Genomic DNA, 23,038 nt, shown 5'->3' with positions numbered 1-23,038 from the left:
CAGCCTTCACACTGAGCAACCACCTTCCAGTCAGGTTTGCGGGCAACCATCTTTAAATGCTTGAGCTGTTCTGCGCGGCCATGACAAGATTTGCAATTCTCTGCGTTTATTTACACACCATCACCCCAACTAGACATCACATGGAAGTGGCATGGTCACAGCTGACCCCAGGGTAGTCCCTGTCTCTGCCGATCCAATTTCACTGTGCTCTGCGATTGCACTGCAGTCCTCCTGTAGAGGATGTATGCACAGGACTCCGCGCCACAATAAAATTAGCAGAAGCTTGTCAGGGGGCATTTTCCTCTTTTACAGTGACAGACCCTGGACAAATAGGTCTGCTTTCCAGAAATCCATAGAGGTCTGGCTCTCTTGAAATGTCTATGAGCCCGGAATATTTATGTCCCCGTGTTCTATTTGGCAATCTTGTTATGCAATAGTTGGAGAACAATGTGAAGCTTTTGTTATTTTCTGTTTCCTCTTCACAGTTTTCAGGAGCTTTAAATTGCCTCTGAATAGACGACTTATTTGTGACTTGTAGAAAAGCAGCTTCTGTGTGGTAGTAGTCCCTGAGAAAATTTTATTCTTCCTGCAGAGGGAAAAATGCAGCACAGATCTAGTGTATTTTGAAAGCAAAAGTTCTGAGATTTTTTTTATTTTTTTTACAGTTTGATAAACGAAGCTTTAAAATCTCTTTCTTGAAAGCTCATTTTACCTGTAAAAATTAGCTACTTCACAAATAAAACCTGTTTAAGAAGACACATTTAAAATAGGCCTGCAAAGAAATTTAAAAGATTCTTTGTTTGAGATAAAATGTTAAAAGAATGACAAGGTAAATAGATAAGCTTTACCATTGGAGAGCAGAAGATTTTAAAGCACAATATGTTTTGTAATCTAGCCCAAAGTAATTTTATTAGATATTCTGTGTAGTTTCTCACATCAGACATTCTCAGAAGCCCTGGGATCGTTTTATATTCACTGGAAGACAGAACGAAATTCAAAACCTAGTTAAATAAATTGTTCATTTATTCCTTCCCTTTTATGCACCAAGATCTACATGTGGTCATTAATTATAAAGAGACTATTATAGCACCATATTTTCATTCAATACGATGTCCTGGTATATATCAAAGAAGTCTCATAATTAAAACAGAAGGGCCACAATGACAATTAAAATTACAATCTATATGGGGAAAGAAAGTACAGTTCTGCAATTTTTCACCCTGTCACTGTCAGCCTGCGTGGAATATTCCGGTCACGTTCCCTCGCAAAGCAGCCTAAACTCTCCCTCACCGGTGCAACCTCAGAAGCATTACCGGCACCTAAGCAAAAAAAAAAAAAAAAAAAAAAAAAAAAAGCCTATGCAAGTATAATTTAATATGAAGCCCCCGTTTGCAAGTAATCGCGTATAAAGTGATATTTAAGTGGTGTTTTAAGCACACTCCTGATGGCTGCAGCCGCTCTCCCCCTGGTAAATGCGTTTCCCTCTGAGTAGTGATTATGAGTCCCGGGTGAAGAGGTCCTGTGTGCGGGTCTGTCTGCAAGCCTTACTTCCAGCTGCCAATCTCGGCTTCACCGCCGAGAAAAAGCCACCTAGCACCTTGTTCTTACTCTTGTATGCTGTCATCCCCCGAGCCTGATAACACAAAATCGTTTCCGCAGAACACTCTCCCGCTCCTGCCTCTTCCACCCGGAGACCTGCACCACGTTGTGCAGGGAGTGCGCTCGCCCCCTTGGCAACCGGCTCCCCGAGGCCCCAGCCTGGGAGCCTTATTTTTAACACTTATCTCGGTAAATATCTGCATTAATGGACTACAAAGCTCTTCGGGTAGCCTTCTGTCGTTGCTACAATTTATTGTCTATAAAAGTCACGGGCAGTGAGCGATGCCTCTTTAAAAAAAATTGTGTGGTTTTTTGTTTTTTGTTTTTTTTTCTTTTATAATAAACTTTAAGCCGGGCGCTCACATATGAAGCATGCCACGGAGACGGGGAAGGTTTTTGTATAATAAAACGGTGACATGGTCATTTTTCCCCAGTTTTGCATTACGGAGGCACACTCATGCATGGTGCTTTTCAAATTCTTATTATGTGCGAGGTCAGGGGGTCGAATGTCAGAAAGTACTGTTAATTTCACGGGGTTAGGGGAAAGTAAATTCAGAGGGAATACAGATCACTTAGCACGGAAAGCCGGCTCCTCTGAAGTTTGGTTTTACATTTGTTAACCATATCCTTCAGCTGGCGAACCACTGAGACCACGGTGACATTCCGGTCCCGCGCATAATGGCTTGACATGCTGCAGTGAGAGCGCCGCGCGGCCCCAGCCTTCCCCCGAGTCAATGAAGCACTAAAACTCCACACAACTGGAACTGAACAAAGCATGTTGCCATTTGGGCTGTGATGTTTAAATTACAGAGAAAGCAGTCAGGATGTCTTAAAGTTCAATCTGACAAGAAATGTAAAATATATTTCTGTCTTCATTCTCCGGGAAGGTAGCATCTCACACTGCAGAGTATCCATCCCTACAAGATCCTTTTAAAAGGGTTCCTGCTAGAATGGCAAAGACTAAATTCTTGCATTTCGGGGCTTTCTGCGGTTTTTGTTATTGTTGTTTTTCCTAATCAAAAAGACATGTTAGCACTGGGCAAAGTTTCAGGGGGGGCCGGGAATCATAAACTAGATAATATTGTTTTATTCAGTTGGCAGTGTAGGGCAATCCAGTTCCTTTAATTCACTATTTGTTCTGGAAGACAAAATTTCCATATGCTGGCACAGATACGCACCGCACAGGTTATACAACTCCCTACCACCAACGGCCACATAAAACAATGATCCGTTTTACGGTTATGCCAGATGAGTAATAATCAAAACATGCTCTCCTGTGAGGGCTGCGAGCATGCTGAAGTCTGATAAAGCCTGCGGTGTTGGTCCCGCATAGTTCCCTGGGCTGGTGCAGGCAGATGTGATAGGTGTGGATTGGTAGTTCTGATTTCGTTTTTAAAAACAAGATTTTTTTTCCTCAGATTCAGAACTCAGACAGGGCTCAGCTGCCCCTTATAATTACATCTTAACGACAGGCTGAGCGTTTGTGTTTTGGCAGCATGCTTAATAGTGTTAGCCTTTCAACAGTTACCAAGAGAGGCTGAGGGGAGGGACCTCATTCAAGTCACAGGTGATGTTTCTGCGAAGAGGCTCGGGTTGACTGGGATGTTGAGGGTTTTGGGACAGCTAGTAGCCACAGGTCACCCAGCTGTAGTAACCTGTTAAGAAAAAAATAACTTAGAAAAAATCCAACCTACTCTACATCCAACAGTGGCCTGAGGGCCAAAGCTTTTGAGTTTTAACACTTTTTCACCAGGAGTAACAGTTCTATATGTGTTTGTACGCCAAAGGGTCTATTGGTAAATAAAAACTGTATGTGGTATGTCTCATAAAATCACCCTGTCTCACAAAATGGCCAGAACAATCCAGGGCACACATTTAAGAGAGAAAAGAAAAAAGAAAAGAGTTACTATTAACTTTGCAGTGGTGTATTTCACTGGCTTTCTTTTATAATTAAAAACTCGCCCCCCTCCCATCCTCTTTCCAGCAAGCAGCCTGTTGCCTGAAGTTTTAATCCTTCATTACTAGTTAAAACAAAATCACCAATTAGGCACATGAACACGTCTGTATTAATCTCATTAAGGTGATGGCACCAAATAAATTGGAACTATTTTTGTGCTTTTACTGTGTTCCTATGGCTTTATCAGGCCCTATGGTCATATACAAAGACCTCGAAGCTTAGTCATTTAGAGTCATTCGGTTGTGGACTGAATGTGGCATTACCATCTATGGCTGAAAATTGCTTTCAGCTTTAAAACTGCACTGACTAGTCTGTAGTTAATCTTAGATCATTCACTCGCAAAATTAAATGAGCCAGAACGATGGTCTTTTTTTTTTTCTTTTTTATAAAATAATACATCACAAAACACTTATTTGCCCTGCCCAAAAGAGAGATCAAATTCATTTAAAGTCCCATAACCCAGAGTTGTGAATTTTTAATTTTATTTAGTAGCAGAGAAATAGAGGGTAAGCTATCTTCCTACGGCACATCATTGCTATAAATTTACATATGGAACATGGTGTGATGCTTAACTAACCTTTAATCTACCTTTGATGTATACTTCTACTTCACTGTGGTCATGTGACACCCTTATTAATGCAAATGTAAGAAAGACTGTTTTGGATCTCTGATGTAATTAGCCATAAACCATGTTTGGTTTTTTTTGTTTTTTTTTTTAAAAAAAGGAAGAGTGCCTACCTGAGTCACTGGAGTTGCATGTAAAGTTCACAGTTATCACAGAAGAATAACCTTAGGAACTTCACTTAAGAACGTCACTTCATTCATTCCTATATTTTCTGCCTAAGTAACTGTTAAAGACTATTTTATTATACCAGTTACATTCAACTAAGATTTGATTGCTAACTAATTTGTTTCATGAGAGTCAAGCATTTTAATTTTCATACGATTTTTAATCCAGTTTCTTATAAATGTAAAAATCACACTGAGAAAAAGAATGGCTAACTGAAGCGATAGGAAATATAATACTTCTTATCCGGGTTAGCATATATTATTATAATAATTTCAAACACTTCATCTTTTCAATAACAACATTGGGTGGGTTTACTTGTTGGTTCCCTCCCTCCCCACCGCTCTACCCCACAATGTGGACCAAATGTCTATGGTTTTATTTTGGCAGTCACTCATTTTAGGCTCCAAAAACCATGAGCCACCACAAATGAGGTGAGGTCACCTCATAATGCCAGTTGGAGGCAAAAAGTTTGGGTATTTGAGGCTCTGACCCGGCGAGTCCCCTGGCGGATGACAGGACAATAAGGTTAGATATTGGAAAATAAGGTTCATGCTACCCTGTCACTGGGGCTGGTGCAAGCTGCCTTTTTGACGGAAAAGTTGGTGTGTGGTCTGGGCCTCAAGAAAAAGGAAGTCAGCCACCCAAATCAAAATTGCCCTGTCGGCCTCCCCAAAATGATTCTCACATCAACTTAAGGAGACAGGAAGAAAATGGTAACAACAACAACAAAAAATTTAAGATTGCACTTTATTTTGAGATTGTCTAGGGAAAGTCATGGATCTATCTTGATGTTATAAAAGTTCCTAAGTTAAGGATATAATTGCCAAAGCCACACTGGTGACACATCTTTACTTTTACTATATCTTGCAAGTATACATGACTCGTGTTGAACTGTTCCAGAAATTAATCAGTCAATTTAAAAAATATAGTTTTATAAGCATAATTGAATAAAATAAAATGCATTTCTATTTTGAACGATCCTTTAAATCTAAACAAAAGCAAAATTGGCTCAAATTAATAGACAAATTAATAGTCACTCATATTTTATATATTTTGCCAACTATGCACATGTCTATTCCATTTTGTAATAACCTAGATTTGTGACCAAAATATCATACTCATTTTTATTGAGACTGTTCTCCTTGTCTTAACAACTTTCTTGAGACCCCTTGACCTGATTCTAAATAATGTGATGATATTGCTCATTTAAAATAGGTATTGCGTTTATATTTTTCAATAAATTTTAATGATATCAAAGGAAGTAAATCCAGTCAAAATTTGTCCTTTTCCCAAGAATATGGAAACCAAGATACATATATATCTTAAAATCTCATCTGAATATCAGGTGACCATTCTAAATACCGCACAGTATTAGCTTTGCCGTCTCAAGAGAAATATCTGCATATTGGTGTTTATCCTGTAAAATATTCCTTTTTTTTTAATAGCCTGAACCAAATAATTTCTCATTTTTACAGGCTTCACTTCACTTTTCTCACAGTGAATAAATTGCAACTTATTTCCATGAAATTCACAGATGACACAGATCTTTATTTTGCATAAAGGCATAAAGAAGTGTCTAATATCTTCAATATTCATCTGCTAAGTGGACATTTGCATTGGGTTAGAACAGAAAAAGAGCCCCAACCCTCCCGCAGTGACAGCTGTACAAAGGGATGACATCTGACAGCTGTGACAGTGCTGAAGGGAAACTCGGATGACTCGCAGCATCCATGATCCAATTACAGCACATATCCCTCTGACAGACCCAGCAGCTTGACTCCAGCGTTTGGAAGGACAGTATTGATCTCTTGTCAGAAACCAGTTGCCTGCCTGCAATTGTGTGCTGCTGAACTTTGAAAAGCTATAGTACCCTCTTAAATGATAGGGGCAGTCAGGTTATAGTATTCAGGTACAAAGAGAGGTGCAAAGGGTATCTGCTAAATGCTCTAAACTTGAACAAATCATAACAATATGACAGTCCAATCATACTCAAGGAGGCCAGCTGATGTAGCTGGCTACTGTCTGTGCTAATGGAAAGACAGCTCTTTGTGTTTAGTGGGATGATCTTACTTGATGAAAAGGCCACTGCAATTAGTGCATGCTGGTTGGCTGTGCTGGGTGACAGCAGCATGGACGGTCTAATGGCAGCTGCCAATAACCCTAACTTCAGGGAAACAGACAATTAGGCCTTTGATCCTAACACTGTTAGTCCCTCTACTCCAGACCTCTGCTCTGCTTTTACTGTAAACCTCACAAGGGCAATGTGGTACAACTTCACCAAACAGAACTACTTGGTCAAGAGGTCAATTACCTTTTCCTCTTGCTTCTGTTCCTGCCTTCCTTAAGCGGGAGGGGAGGGGGGGCGGCGGCGGGGGGGGGGGACGAGAGAGAGAGAAAGAGAGAGAGAGAGAGGGAGAGAGGAGAGAGACTCATGCAAAATGTAACAAATATTTCCTTTCAACTATAGTTTAAAGCTAATATATGAGCACAATGTTTAACATGCATAATTTTAAAGTACATTTTAAAAAATAAGGTGAAAACTTAAGATGCTAAATTTTATAGTACAGCTATCAAATATCAAGTGCTCTAATGTTTGAAGATACATGTAGCATTGAATGTTAAAAATTGTGTCAAAATCCTATGATAATTAAAGGTTATTTTCAGTTTTTATTATGTGAGGATGAGATAAAGATAGGTGAGACATTCTAAATACCTGGAGCATACGTAAAACTTATAATGCAAATTATTTCAGTATTTTATGAAGTGCAGCTCCAGAACAGGTGAGTCACTAAGGTAACAGTAAAACTAGATAAATAATTGGATCTCACATACATGTATTCACATACAAAAACAATCATACCAGTACAGACAAGTTTATGATCAGAGAAGTTCATGTTTGTTTCAGCAGCACATTTGCTAAAAAAAAAATAAAAAAAAATTTAGAACAATATGGAGAATATTAATCTGACCCCTGTGGTAAGATGACAAGAAAATTCAGGAAGCATTTCATATTTTTAAATGAATATTCTTTACGTCTCTCAAAGTTAGAACTTTTCTTAACTTTAAAAGGTTTTTTTCCCCCTGAAATAGTAGAACAGATAATAAGTATTTTTTTATTTACTCTGAGTAGGCAGGTACATCAACTGAAGCATATAGGACATGCTTACTGTTGGCATTTTATTAAATTTTAAGTATTGGAAAAAAATGAGTTTATATCAGTCTTAGATAATTTCTAATAGCAAAACTGAAAAACTGACATTATATAAAATATTAATGTATCTTTTGAATAGTCAGATGTTGAGGGAAAGTTTGGTATTATTAAAAGATAAAATAGGGTGTGGAAACTAGTGTTTTAGAAAGGAATAGAGAACTAGAGATCAAAAGCATGAAAAAACAGACTTTGGGAGACCTTTAGAGCAGAAGAAAACTGAGGCATAAGAGTTTCTAAGATTAAAGACACAATCAATGTGCTTCAGATATACAAACCTTTAAATGCTGGTAAAGATACTCCTGTTCACCAAAATGTAAATAAATGCTTATTAAACCTCATGATGTCATCCAAATATAAATTGGATAATAAGAAAGTAGCGAGGGTGTGGAGAAACATACAATCTCTTTTTCTTGACTGGGATATAGACTTTCTTAAGGTTAATTCAGAAATACCTATCCACAATCTATATTACTTTAATCAAAATAATTTTTTACTTCATAAAGTTTTATATGCAAGGCCGTTTGTTACAGTACTATTTATAACAAAAAAATATGCTGAATATTTAGTAAGAGGGGATTAATTAATTGTATCATGATACATACATAAAATAGAATAATACGGAGCCAATAAAAAGGAAGTGAATTTACATAAGTTGATAGGAAATTTTCTCTAAGATATATAGTATCAATTTATTTGTATAAAACTTATTTATCTATAGATGTAAAGAGCCAGGGTCTATAACATCCAAAATGACTGAAGTCGATATTGTATCGACTGAACACCGGAAATCAGTCCTGCAATCAGTGCTGGGTTGATCCACACTGACTGCCTAGGGGGCTGTGATCAGGCCAGGGCAGAGGCTGGGAGAGAAAAGCAGGGTCTGATCACAGTTATGACAGTCAGTGCTGGGTTGGCGTGGCTGAAGTCAGTCCTGCAGTCAGTGAACATAGGGTCAATTAATATTAAGTGAACATAGGGTCAATTTTTTAATGTCTCTTTGAGAGAGTTGAGAATGTAAAGTACAGTGTAGAGCAATTACTTATATTATTTCACATAAAACTCTATTCAACTAAGATATTTTCCTTTATTTAAAATATTTTCCTTTACTTATTTTGTGAAAGTATTACAGATGTTCCTTTGTTTTAGTTGTGTTTTTTTCGTTTTGTTTTTTCCCCATTGATCTCCTCCACCCTGCACCAGCCCCTTCTAGGTCTTGGCCAGTCTATTGCCTGTGTCATGAACTGTTCCTATCTAATACGTAAAAATCTAGAAAGATTTAGAGAAAAGGAAATAAAAGACATGCCAGGTAATTATCAAACAGAAGAGCTGAAGTTGCTGCATGAATACTGGATAGAGGCTTGAACCCAAAACACAGCGCATAAAAGTTAGTCATTATAACATAACAAAGGGTTCCTTTCACTAAAGAGATAAGATGGTTCCCAACACTTATACACATAATAGAACAGTGTGGGGGTTCAGAATGAGCCTCAACCAGATGTGTCTCAGTGGTATGCAGATTTTTGAGCTAAAGGCAATTTTAGCTTCAGGCTCAAGTGATAAATTCTGCCCCTCCCTTTACTATCTTTAAAAAAATTGAGATAGAGGCCTTGCCCCTAAGAAGACATTATAGTACTAGAGGCCAGGTGCATGAAACTCGTGCTCTTGGGGGAGGGGGCAGGGTCCCTCAGCCTGGCCTGCACCCTCTCACACCAGGGAGTCCTTGGGGGATGTCCTACTGACAGTTGGACATCCTTAGCACTGCTGCCGAGGAAGGAGAGGCTCCTGCCACCACTGCTGCACCCACCAGCCATGAGCCCTGCTCAGGGCTCCTGACTGAGCAGAGCTCCCCCTGTGGGAGCACGCTGACCACCAGGGAGCAGCTTCTGCATTGAGCGTCTGCCCCTTTGTAGTCAGTGTGCGTCATAGCAACTGGTTGTTTCATTGTCCAGTTTATTTCCATATTAGCCTTTAGCCAAAACTTGATCTACCTGAGAAAAAACTAGGAGCCCAAATAAAATATTGCATCTTTAAATTTATTTCGACAGTGACAATGTTAAATATAGGACACAAAATCTGGATTCCATCAAAAGCCTAGTATGAGATAATTATTAATTTTCTTTACAAGAAAATTAAAAAAATATATTCTATTCCTTTGAAAGTATCTAGTGGAATAAAGAAAGATCATAACCTCTTATTCATTGGACTTTCCAGTATAATTTATTACTAATTCAAATTATAAGATAATATGAACTTACAGTTTAAATTGAATGATTCCACTATGAAACTTTAAAAAGACAGACTACAAAATCCCTTTGAAATTGTTTACATTTTTTATTATTTTCAATCTTACTCTATTTCCATACATTTTAAAATTATTTTATGACTCTAAAATACATTACATTTTTAATATTACTTTATCTCCTCCACAAAGTAAGTGAATAACTTCACTATTAACAACTGACTGTATTTTAATAGTACCCATTTCCTACAAGTTTGGAAATGGAGATCTTTTCAGTCTAAACCACAGCAAAGAAAGAGAAAATAAATATCTAGCTTTATTATAGCCCTCAAGATGGCAAGCTTGTTTTTTGAGTATTATGCTTCCATTAGAGGCCCAGTGCACAAAATCCATGCATGGGAAGCGGGGGAGTCCCTCAGCCCAGCTTGCACCTCTTGCAATCCAGGACCTCTGGCTCCTAACTGCTCATTGGCCTGCCTGCCTGACTGCCCCTAACCACTCTGCCTGCCTGCCTGATTGCACTTAACTTCCTGCCTGTATGCCTGATCACCCCTGTCTCTGACTCAGCCCCCGCTGCCAGTCATTCTAGTAGTTCAGTTGTAATGGTCACTTAGGATTTTATATATATAGGTAGTATTTATAAGAGTTTTTATTTAAGTAATGCTTATGTATGCAGACAAAAGTTTATTCTTATAGTTGTTCTTAGTAAAATACTATCTAAAATTATTATGTTTTCCAAGATATTAAGAATTTTCTTAATTAAGTGTAAAACAAAATTTACTGTTAAAATACAATAAATTCAATGTAGAATTTCTGTTTATCCATCAAGCAAAATAAAATATTTGGCTCCCAAAACTCTTGACAGAATTTATCAAAAGAAAGAATTGATAGTGAATACTTACCAATGACCAGTCTAGAAATTTATATATGATATATTTCACATGGAACATTTTATTATGCACATAAAAAAGATAAAGTCTTTAAATTCTTGAACAATAAGAAACAGCAATGAGGAACTGTAAATTACATGAAATGAATTATCCTTTAATATTTTGTGTTGACTTTTGTAATTCTTCATCAATATGAATTTTATAAAACTCATACCTGAAAATTCAAAACAAGACATACACAGAATATTTTGTTATTGTCTATCTATACTTTATAGTGAATGCATAAAGTCATAGTAATTTACACGAATATAACAAATATCTTAGTTATATGCTTTGAAAATTGACAGAATTCATTTTACATATTTTTATTCATTTGTTCCAATTTATGAGCTGCAACCCATGGCCTCTGAGTACATGTGCATGATAAAATTATGAGAAAACAAATTATAAATAGTAATCAGTGACCCCTTGCTTAGCCACTGAACTTTATCAATGGCATGACCTAAGATCCTAGGCATGAAGGCCAATCAACTTATACTCTGTCAGTTCATAAGACAAGAAAATCTCTAAATACAGTCCTCTACATAAAGAACTACCAACCTCTAGTTTAATGAAGCTGAGATTTACTGACTGCTATCTGTAGAGGCCATATAACATATATAATGTACAAAATATAAAATTTACTACAGTGATCTTATGAACACTATTTTATGCACTTAATTTCTTTTTCTAAATTAATTTATACAAATAAATACAATTTGATAATTCTTACTTCTAATCTGAAAATAAGTTTATTTCAGAAAACATCATTTAAGTTTAATAATATTTTTATACTGAAAGAATTAATCTAGGGGCAATTGGCCTGAACATTGTAATGAATTAGAATCTCAGCTATTACATTTTCCACATTTTAATATAGTGACTAGGAATCTGAGAAAACACAAGACAGCTACTTAAAATTTTTGAAATAAGAGGAAATACTTGCTTTTTATCTGTAATGGATAACTATAGATATTTTTCATCCTATTTTACTCCATGTGTTTTTTATATTTATAGCACTTTGATGTTATTTAATAAGTGAAGGACTGTACATCCAGGACCACATTCTCATAAAATATTGAGGGAGCCCTGGCTCAGTGGATAGAGCATTGGCCTGCAGACTAAAGGGTCCCATGTTTGATTACAGTGAAGGGCATGTATCTTGGTTACAAACTCAATCCCAGAATCTGAGGGAGGGAGAGGGTAGAGGTGGGGGAAATATATAAGGATGTGTGCATGGGGAAACAAACAATCAATGTGTTTCTCTCTCATTAATGTTTCTCTCTCTCTACCTCTCCCTTCCACTCTCTCTAAAATTCAATGGAAAAAATATCCTCAAGTAAAGATTAATATATATATATATATATATATATATATATATATATATATATGTTAAAATAAGGTAAGAGACAATGAGTTTCAAGGGAAAGAAAGAGCAGAGAGTCAGAGAAAGTCAGAACAATTGTTCAAGACATTTGGAAAAAGTGTATTTAAGTAAAAAAGTATTCTGAATTAGATCAAAACAAAATACAACATTGTGAATAAACTCAAAGTTTAAAAAGAGTTCTATAAATATTCAGAATGTGTACTTTCATGTAAGGAAAACTGTTGACATATTAAAGTTAGAATTATTTTGGTATAAACTATGAAAGAGAATATATACTAAGACAACTAGACAATGTTCATATGGAAAGGCAAAACACTCAGAATAATCAATACAATATTAAAGGAAAACAAACCCAATTTTACAGTCACTGTACAACTACTAGTACAGTAATGAAGACAGTATGGTACTGCTTAAGGATAGACAAATAAATCAAAGAAATAGAATAAGGAACCCAGAAATAGATCCAAATAAATATACTTACCTGGTATTTGAAAAAGTAAAAAAGGAAATACAATGGAGTAAAGATAACTTAAAAAAAAAAAAAAAAAAGAAAGAAAGAAAAAGAATCAAGACACAGACCTATTACTCTTTTAAAAATTAACTAAAAATACATCATACACCTAAATGCAAAATATATAATTATAAAACTTTTTTCAAAGTAACAGAATGGCCTTAGGTATGGTAATGACATTTTAGATACAACACCAAAAATATAATACTTGACAGAAATAATTTATAATCTGAAATTCATTAAAATAAAAATTTTTGCACTGTGTAAGGTCCTGTCAAGAGAATGAGAAGACATGGCAAATATTGGGATTAATATTTGCAAAAGACACATACTACAAAGGACTGTCATCTAAAACAGACAAAGAACACCTAAAACCCAACAATAAGAAAACAAACAACCCAATTTAAAAAGGAAAAGAAATTAGCAGGCCAAATACCTTAAAAGACAACTCATCAATGAATATATACAAATGGCAAAATAAGCATTTGATAATATGTTCCACATCATTTGGTATCAGTAAAATACAAATTAAAATAAGAATAAAATTACATGCTCAAATTCCAGTGTAACTTCTGAGATGAGAGTGTTCAAAATATATCTGAAACATTAAAAAGAAGCTATGAGCCCTGGCTGGCTTGGTTCAGTGGATAAAACATCGACCTGAGGACCTAAGGATCCTGAGTTCAATTCCAGTCAGGGGCACATGCCCAGGTTATAGGCTTGATCCTTGGTGGGGGGCATGCAGGAGGTGGCCCATCAATGATTCTCTCTCATCATTGATGTTTCTGTCTCTCTCTTTTTCTCTCCTTTCCTCTCTGAAATCAATAAATATATATATATATTAAAGAGACTATGAAAACTGAAATGACATTAGAATCACTGTCTGTAGAAGGTAACATAGACTTGAGGTCTAAACCGAACCAAGCTGATTGTCTGCTATAACAAACAAGTAAAAATTAACTATTTATCCAGAGGATAATAGGAGTGATAAACTCACAATGAAGTTTTAAAATTTTTAAGATAAATCCAAAATTTCTTGGCATGAAAATAATCAGAAATATGTTACAAATTCCAAAGAGAGAAAAAAAATTGATGTTAACTTTAAAGTGTCCCAAATGTTTGAATTACAAGTCAGCTTGAACTGAATTATTGACATCTCTATTCCACAAAGAGAGAACAGTAAATAAATAGGATATTCCTTTTTGTAGTATTATCAATTAGCTATTTTGAAACTACTTTCTGTCAGTTTTAGGTTTAAGCAAATGATTAAACATATTGACAGAAATGAGAGCCCAGTTTCTCACTTTTGGGAGTTGGAAATATCAGTATGAACTCATGGTTTTAAAAAAGAGAAAAAGTGGATAGATGTGAATATTATTTATGACTTATTCCCTTTCTCTCCCCAGTAAGAAAGCCTAGAAGCAATGGCACAGGTAGCTATGAGCACACCAAACACCCAATCTTGGTTTCTAAATACCATTTTCCACTTTTAGGTTGTGAGCATTTTTAGAGAAAGAGCTGATTTCATAAGTAGGATATGGAAATTAATAAGTATGCCTGAAATGTCTTATACTCTCTTCAATAAGAAAGCATGCAAAGAATTAAGGGGACAAACCAAAAAGACATACAGACAGATTTAAAGGGGCCCTACTAAACAAATTAGATATACATTTTTGCATTAAAAATGAATAATTATATTGATAGAATATAATCCATTGCATACACTAAAAGTCCATGGGCCATATTATTATAAATAAATAATACTTTATAGTTTATCAAGCATTCATCATTTTTAATTGGAGGTATCTATTTGCTCATATTGGTGAAAATGGAATTTCCTACAATATGTTTTGAGTCTCTAAAACATGTGCTATTACAATAAAAAATATGAATATAGTAATAGTATATGAACATATAGTATGAGCTTTATAAATACTTGTTAAGTCCAGGAATGAAATATAGTAAGAAAAACAAAAGGTATTACATTTATACAAAGGTATTATTTTCAATACAATATGCTATCTTAAATTTACAATAAATGTTGCAACAATTTAGCCAAACTACATTTTTTATCACCTTTTGAATAACAGATTACATGGTCAACCATATAAAACTTTACTCTAAGCAGCATCCTCTGCTTCCTGATGTTTTACATGATAGAGCTCCCAAATATTTCACAAGGGAATCCCATACAGAGAAAATGAGACACACTCACTGCCGGAAATGGGACACCAGGGAGCTTACTAAGATATTAATACATGTGAGTTACAGTAAATTACACTAAATGAAGACCTGTCACTTCAGGCATTGCGTCTACTGATTGCATGTGAGTGACTCTGGATGAACTGCAAGCTATCACCTACTCACTTGGCATCAAACCAGAAAACAGCAGTTTGCTTCTGTTTCCTATGACAAAAAAGAACAAAATCTGAGTGCGTTTTGTAATTTTTCTATTGTTATATTTTCAAACAACATACATTATGTGCTGTTGATTACCTTCATTTTAAGATCAGGTCCCCTAAATTGGATTATACGCTCACCAATTGGTTAACCTAGATGCTTAAAAAAAAAAAAAAAAAATTAGTGTGTTTTTTCTTGTTTCAATTTGTAATGATTATTTCTTTCTGATTTCTGTATTTTTTCAAATAGTCATATTATTTTCTCTTAATTAAACCATATTGGAATGTAATATGCCCTTTCAGAAAAATAAATGACAAAAGAATCAGTAAGGCAAGTTCACTAATCTGGTTATCCAGTACCGACTAAAGCATTGCCGCACTAACTCTAAGCCTCAACTGCTCTTTTTCTCTCTGGTAACTGACCTTTCACAGTTCCCTGGAAGGAAGTGAATGTTTCAACTGAAAACTTTGAAGTGAACATCACAGCTTTACTTTTTATACTGAACACCTTAATCAGTTCAAGTTCTGTTATGTCAGATACCATATTTGGGAAACAAAAGTAAATACAGTGGTGCCTCGCATAAAGAACGCCTCGCACAGCGAACGCTGCACACAACGAACTTCATTTCATGATTCATACAACGAACTTCGTTTCACACAACGAAGTCGCCCGAGCTTCCACGACCGCTTTGCCCGAGCTTCCACGACTGCTTCGCCCGAGCTTCCACGATCGCTGCTGATGTATTGCATCCTTCCGCGCAGGCACTGCAGGCAGTCGTTAGTCACTGCGCTTAACTTAAGCACGTATCGCGGCAATCGTTCTTCATTACGAATTAAATCACGCACGTATCGTGGCAGTCGTCCTTTTAAGTTAAACTCAATATTTTTTTATATCATGGCTTCTAAAAAAAGCAGGAAGGTGATTTCTGTTGAATAAAAATAATAACAAAAAATTTATCTTTTTTTATGTCATCTTAGCATATTTTATGCTACAGAACGAATTATTTTTTTTTAACATGTATTGTTATGGGAAAACGCGTTTCACGTAACGAACTTTTCGCATAACAAACTTGCTCCTGGAACGAATTAAGTTCGTTGTGTGAGGCACCACTGTAACTCAATTTATGTGCATTTGAAAACTCATAGCTTTTCAAGTCACATCTCGTGTTATTTTTTTACTGATATATTCTCATAGAGTGTAAGTGTCAAATAATGGGAAGTTCCTTGGATTTTATGAATTAAGGACCAAATTCCAAGTCTAAGCAAATTAGGTAAAGCAAACTAAATAAATGAAGCAAGGAATGTCACATCTGTGTGCTTGAGTTTTCTCACTCCTAAAGTGAAAGTATTAAACTAGGTAATCCCTAAAATGTATTGTATATTCAAGTGTGAAATATGTATGTTCATTTAAGTAAAATAAAAAAAGACAAGAAAAATGAGAATAAAGGTCCATGTATGAGAATCCAGTTAGGATGATTTGAGTTCAGGTATTAATTTTCCTGCTTATCCTATTAAAAAGAACACATATATTAAGGATGGCTTCAAACTTAGACACACACTGCCATATGCAATGCCAAATATTCACTTGCCCTTAAAGTGCCATTCACCCACTTTTGGCTACTCACATATCTCAGCTAACTAACTACATACCTGGAGTTTCTAGCTCTAATGACATTTCTAGACTTTGTACCAAAGAGCATGGGATATGAAGTCCTAAGCTTTTGTCCAAGGAATAGTGCTAACTTGAAGTACAGAGATTTAATAACCATAAAAGCATGCGTTTATATCTATATGCCTGCTTATTGTTCTTTTTTTCAATTATCAGGCTGTTTTGATTATGATAGCGTTGCAGAATAATTTGATATCAGATAGCATCAAGTTTGTTCTTTCTCAAGGTTTCTGTGTCTATTCAAGTTATTTTTAATTAAAATGACTAAAATAAAAATACCAAACACAGAAACCATACAATACAATACACATCCAATAAAATTTATAATTGAGGTAAAATACTTGTTACTGTTATTTAAAGTATGCATTATGATATTTATTTATTTATATTTCAAAAAAAGTCTAAAGTAGAAGAGTTATGAAATGAAAAGCATTTATCAGTAATGTGAAAAATTAAAAGAAGGTAAGGGCGATAGGCAATTTAAAGAAAATCTTGTCTTATTTGAACAAAAGTTACATTTGCTGATTATAGTATGCCCTTAATTTTTTAATGTACTCTCTAAACTACTAGAGGAAGAGAGAAACTTATTTTTTAAGTTGGAGGAGAAAATAGTAGAGGAAAAATAAAACAATGAAAAGTAAAAATAGAAAACAGAGTATAATAACAGATATAAAACCTACTATTTGAAGAACCAAGTAATATGTCTACAGAATTTTTTGTAAGTTATTAAATTCAATGCAAGTGTAATTTATAAAAAAACTAGTGTGAAAGGTGAACTATCATATATTTATGATATTTTTATTTTCATTATAACTCTGTTGCAAAGAACATTTGTAAAAGCACATCTGCCTGCTTGTCATTGCCTTAGGATGAAACATAAGGAACTATACTAAAGTTATAAGGACATTTTTAGTTATTTAATATGGACTTAAATAAACATTGTCAAAAAGGAACAGTTCAAAACAGGATTTTACCTTGCTCAATATAATAACATGATATAGAAATTGATCACAGTTTGACATTTCTTTCAAGAGAAAGATTAAGTTCATTTAACAGGTTGTCCACATGTCCTAAGATACTCAGTTTTTTTGTTTTTGTTTTTTAACTCACTGTGCTTTTATGTAGGAAGTCCAAATTTGAAAATTTTCACTTGATTTTATGACATTCTGTTACACTCTTTCTAATTTAGTCATTTTGTCTTAACAATGTCTTACAATTGGCTATTACATCCCTTGAGGAAATGTAAAATTTAAAGAGACATTAAACTCAAGTAATTTCACTGCCTGTCAGAGAAATGACAGGGAGATACTGTTACACATCATGTCATTTTATGACACTTGTGATTAAAATCATATATATTTGTTGAATGTTCAAGTACTGGTAATGTACACATATTCTACAATTTTTTGAGGGTGTAAGAGTAGTTAAAATAAATTATATGGTAAAAATAAACTTGTAGGTGGTACCAACTTTTAAACTTAGTTGTGCTTCAAATGTTGATAAGAGAACTCTTTAAACTTTATAATATACTTTATATAGAATAATTCTATAATTGTAGATAAGACCATGAAGTCCAGTAGTATATCATTTCAACCAAAATGAGATTGATTTATAAATCATGTAGAAATGATTTAAAATCAGAATATTACACAGAGGAGAGGATGTGAGGGGAATAAAAAAATGAATGCCTAGATATGATTCTAAGGAAAAAAATGTGTAAAACATTTTAGTACATATCTTTCTATTCTGTACCACTTTCCACTTCAAAGTAACTTTTTTTTATGTTCTCAAGTGCCTATTGTGTTCATGTTGTTTTATGTCAATTCCCAAAGTCTCAGTATTATCTCACATGACCTTAAATTACCTGCCTCACCTTTCTTTCAAATTTTGGAAAGGAATTCTCTTAGAATAGGTAGTCTCAATTGTATATTATATGTAAATTAACCTCATTAAACTAATTTAATGTTTTTCTAACTTGACAGATAATAATAATAATATAGGCTTCATATCAAATAATGGAGATGAGAAAAAAGATCTTAAGTCTATTTCAGGCCAATTAATTGATCTGTTTGAATTAATTCATGACAAGCAATGTGTGTATGTATGCTGTTTGTAGGTAAATGTGTATGAATTAAGTTCCTTTAACAAATTGTCACAAATGAACTTAATTCAACAGGTTGTGGGTATGCATGAATATGTGTATATATGTGTGTACTAATAATATCTGTTTATCTATAGCACATTAATGTATTGTTACATATAATTTTATATAACAATATTTATTGTAATAGTTATAATGCAATTATGGCAAGTTTTGAAATGTGCCTATTAATTAAGTGAAAGACATATAGATTATTTCATATTTTAAAAATACATTACAAACAATACTATGATAAAAAATAACTTTTATGAATATCTTTATAGATAAGTATCCCTTTACTCTTCTGACTTTTGCTTTAACATGGTTTTCTATGTGGAAGCAATAAGAAAAAAACGGGTTATTAAATGTTTTATCAAAATACCTGACACTATATTGCCTCTCATATTTAGAAAGTGTATAGTTTATAGAAAAATGTTGGCTTGTTGTGGGAGAAGATTCCTTTAAAGATTGTATATGCATTAAGGGGAAAGTTCTTGAGTAAGAGAGCAGAAAAATAAAGACAGCTGAAATATTTTGCATTAAAAAAAATTAGAGTATTTCAAATTTTATCTAATGGTTGAAGAAAGAGCGAAAGAGAGGGTGATGTTGAGGAAAAAGTAAGTGAATAGACTGAGGGAAAATGGAAAGGGGATTTTTATCTGGAAGAGAAGTATAAAAAGAACTGTGATAACTGTGGAGTGAAAGGGGATGGGTAGAGTTGGAAGCCAGTATATGGAAAAAATAATAAAATAAAGTGAAGATTAAAAATAAAGAATGGAAAAACAAAAAGTAATGGAAATAAAAAAAATAAAATTTATGCTGAAATGATAGTTCTATGCAGGACTCTCTTTAGATTACTCCTTTATCTTTAGAATTGGCATAGATTATAGAATATATACACTTTTAAATTATTAAAGAGATAAAGATATGAATATATGTGAAAATAAGAATACAATATAAAAATTAAAACTGAAAATGTTTTTATAAATAATCAAATAGAATTTTTAGATAAAAAATATAGAGATAGAAATTAAAAACTTAATGAATGAGTTAGACATGGCTGAAGAGAGTTTTCATAAACTGGGAAGTACATCTGGAAAAATTACTCAGCATTAAGAAAAAAAGCAAGTAAAAATCAAGATATGGGAAGGGGAGAGTTAGAAGTCATGGGTAATAGAAAAAGGAAGCCTAGTATATATATATACCAGAAATCCAATATATGTCCAATAATAGTAAAAAAAAAAAAAAAAAAAAAAGAAAGAAAAGAAAAGAGAGGGTTGGTTGGGAGGCAATACTTAAGGATAACAGCAAAGAATTTTAAAAAAATATTTTAAAGACTGGAATGTAAAGATTCAAGAAATATAATGCATTTTAAGTAAATTGCTCTTTTTCTTCACTGATTTTTATTGTTTTTACAGTCTAATTTGAGTCACAGTTTTTAATTTAATTAAAGTCTCCTAATTTCTTTCCAAGTGTTTCATACTATTCTAGTAGCAAATTAATTTTTAATTTAAATGCATCTCCAAAATTGATTTTACTTAGTAAATATTGTGATTTTTATTGTGACATCATTTTATTTTGCTTTCATACTAGTTCTAGTAAAGTGATATTTTTCTTTCACATAAAGGAACATAACTTTTTATCTGCTGGTTAATAGTCTCATTCCACAAATCTGCTTTTCACAATAGAAACTGAGGTTACTTTGTATTTACAGTAAAATCTCTATATAATGGACTAGTAGGGTGACAAGGGTCCTTTAAAGCCAAAAGTCTGTTATGTAATAAGGTAGGTTTTCCGAATGCTTATGTTAAAAATTAACAAATTTGTTAGTTTACCTGTTTTTATTTATGTAGACACGTTGGTATAATTAAAATTATTTATAAAAAGTTTGATTTCACAGAAAATGTTTCTATGTGCATTACTATAATTTTAAATGTATACTGAAAAGGTCTCATAAATGCATGCAGTCACAAGTACACAACTGTACACAGCTCACATCCAAACATTGGCTGGCACATGTTACAACTGCTGCAGAAAGTCACACCACAGAACCAATTACTGCTGGAGGCAGTGCAATCATGTGCTAATCATTCACCAAGCGTTGTTTACAAGCTGTGACACTTGCATTTAAATACAGTCAAACTTCATTTCTCCAATGTCTCCCATCTAGAACAATTTGGTTCTCCAACACATTGTTCACAGAAAAAAATGTCTCTGTTGTTGAACCAAACTTTGGTTTTCGACCTGACAAAGTTCATGCTGATACCTGAGCTTTGACAAAAAACAAACAAACAAAAAAGCTGTCTCTCAGTCAACAAACTAAAGAGAGAATGCTTTTGTTGCTGGTGAGATCTATTAGCACAAATTTAAAATCTAAGGAAGCCATCAAGAATGCTAATGTTGCTAAGGGTGTGAAAGAAACAATGATCAGGGGGAATTGAACAGGTAGAAAAATTGTTGGTTTGGATAAATGAAGGCAGTTAGCCAGTGACAACACTTCAGAGGCAGTGATATATAAACAAGCAAATATGCTACATGCTGACCTGAATGCTGAAAATGCTTCCTTTAAGGCTAGGAATTTAAGAAAAGTGTTTATTTACAGGTTAAACCATATATAAAACAGGGAATCATTTGGGGGTCCGAAACGAATTAACTCAATTTATATTATTTCTAATGGAAAAAAATGATTCGTTTTTCGAACAAATCACTTCTTGAACAGCCTTTGAGGATGAATTAAGTTCAAGAACTGAGATTCCACTGTATAGAGATGACAGTTGTAGATATGTGATATTTATTTACCTTGGCAAAATTACTATAGTGTTTTCTCCAACATATGGCCTATTCACTAAAATTTGTTAAAAATAAAAGTGAAATAACAACAAAAAAATAACCTGTTAATTTAATTACAAGCAAATCTTGGTTAAAAGCATTTTAAAGTTAACATGTTGTTAATTTTCACATATGACATATGGATCAGAAATTTTGTCTGTTAAATCCAAAGTCTGAAAAAATGAGGGTTTACTATAATAAGAAACCAAAGTGAATTTGAAAGCAAAGGATATGTGGTAAGAGATGCTGAAGGCTAATCTGAAAGAATTCCTGAAGGAAATCTTACACTCAGGATAGAGACCAAAATAAGAAAATAAATAAATAAATAAATAAAATCTAGGATACTAATCAGCATTCACTATCAGAACCTGATTCCAGCAATCTTCAGGCCAAGATTGCACATGTAAATTGGCAATTACATTATGATGATTTAAGGTGTGTCACCTCACAAAAGACAGTGAAAACTATTACCTGTAAAACCTCACCTAGTTTATAATGTCATTTTATTTTTATTACAGATGATGATGACTTAATTAGACATAGAAATCCTATACAGCTTACTCTTTCTCTCTGCTGAGCGCACCCCCATTTTCTCCATCCCTAATTTTCCCAGGCCCCACTCTCTCTCTCCAGAGCAGTCTGTGCCTCCTTTCTTTCCCTCAGGCTCACTTCCTTTGCCTTTCTCTTTCCGAAGGTCAGAGCGCCTTCTCTTGCCTCTGTGACTTGTTCCTGAGCCCATGCAGCCCAGCTGGCTCATGCCTACCACCTCTGTGACTTTCTGTCTAAATAAATAAATTTAGTTACAAAGAATTTTGCTCATATAATTATGATTTTGCTCGTGTTTTATGATAGCTTTATTTTTACTTTCATTAGGTTTGTATAATTTCTCTATCTTTATAAGTTAAAAGAACATATCTATGTAAAAAGTATGTTTAGATTCATTTACATAGAATAATGTCAGATATCTCTATCTTCAGATTAGATCTTTATTCAGATACAAAGTGAAATTTTACTATTTTTTGAAAATAATTTTATTATGCATAATTCAAACATATCAAAGTATATAATGTACATGTAAATATAAAGAATAATATTGAGCTAAATCTATAATAATAAAAGCATATCATGCTAAGTAGACCAGACAACCTTTAGGATGAAGCTGGGACTGCAAGGGAAGCCTAGGTCCCAGGTGCCAGAGGGAAGCCGGTGTAGGCAGCCCAGGGAAGGAAGGCCTTACTCTTGCATGAATTTCATGTATTAGGCCTCTAGTATTTATATAATAACAACTTGATTTGGAATAATTCTTTTATGTTTGGTAATAACTATATTTAGTATTGCTTAATATTTGCTTGAGTCACCCTATAAAACTTTCTGGACT

The 23,038-nt window shown here is 34.1% G+C and overlaps 1 long non-coding RNA gene across 1 annotated transcript; it reads right to left on the bottom strand.

Annotated features, from left to right (window-relative positions):
• Positions 1–4,198: 4,198 nt before the first annotated feature.
• LOC118709538 lies at positions 4,199–21,610 on the bottom strand. The gene is made up of 3 exons (XR_004985043.1): positions 21,453–21,610; positions 15,407–15,413; positions 4,199–4,210 (listed from the first exon to the last, which is right to left on the bottom strand). It is a non-coding gene; the product is annotated as an uncharacterized LOC118709538 (long non-coding RNA).
• Positions 21,611–23,038: the final 1,428 nt, after the last annotated feature.

The sequence above is a fragment of the Pipistrellus kuhlii genome, unplaced genomic scaffold (genome assembly GCF_014108245.1).
Source record: "Pipistrellus kuhlii isolate mPipKuh1 unplaced genomic scaffold, mPipKuh1.p scaffold_m20_p_7, whole genome shotgun sequence".
NCBI lineage: Eukaryota > Metazoa > Chordata > Mammalia > Chiroptera > Vespertilionidae > Pipistrellus > Pipistrellus kuhlii.
The sequence above is the reverse complement of the archived record's forward strand: the minus strand, read 5'-3'. Positions and strand labels throughout refer to the sequence as shown.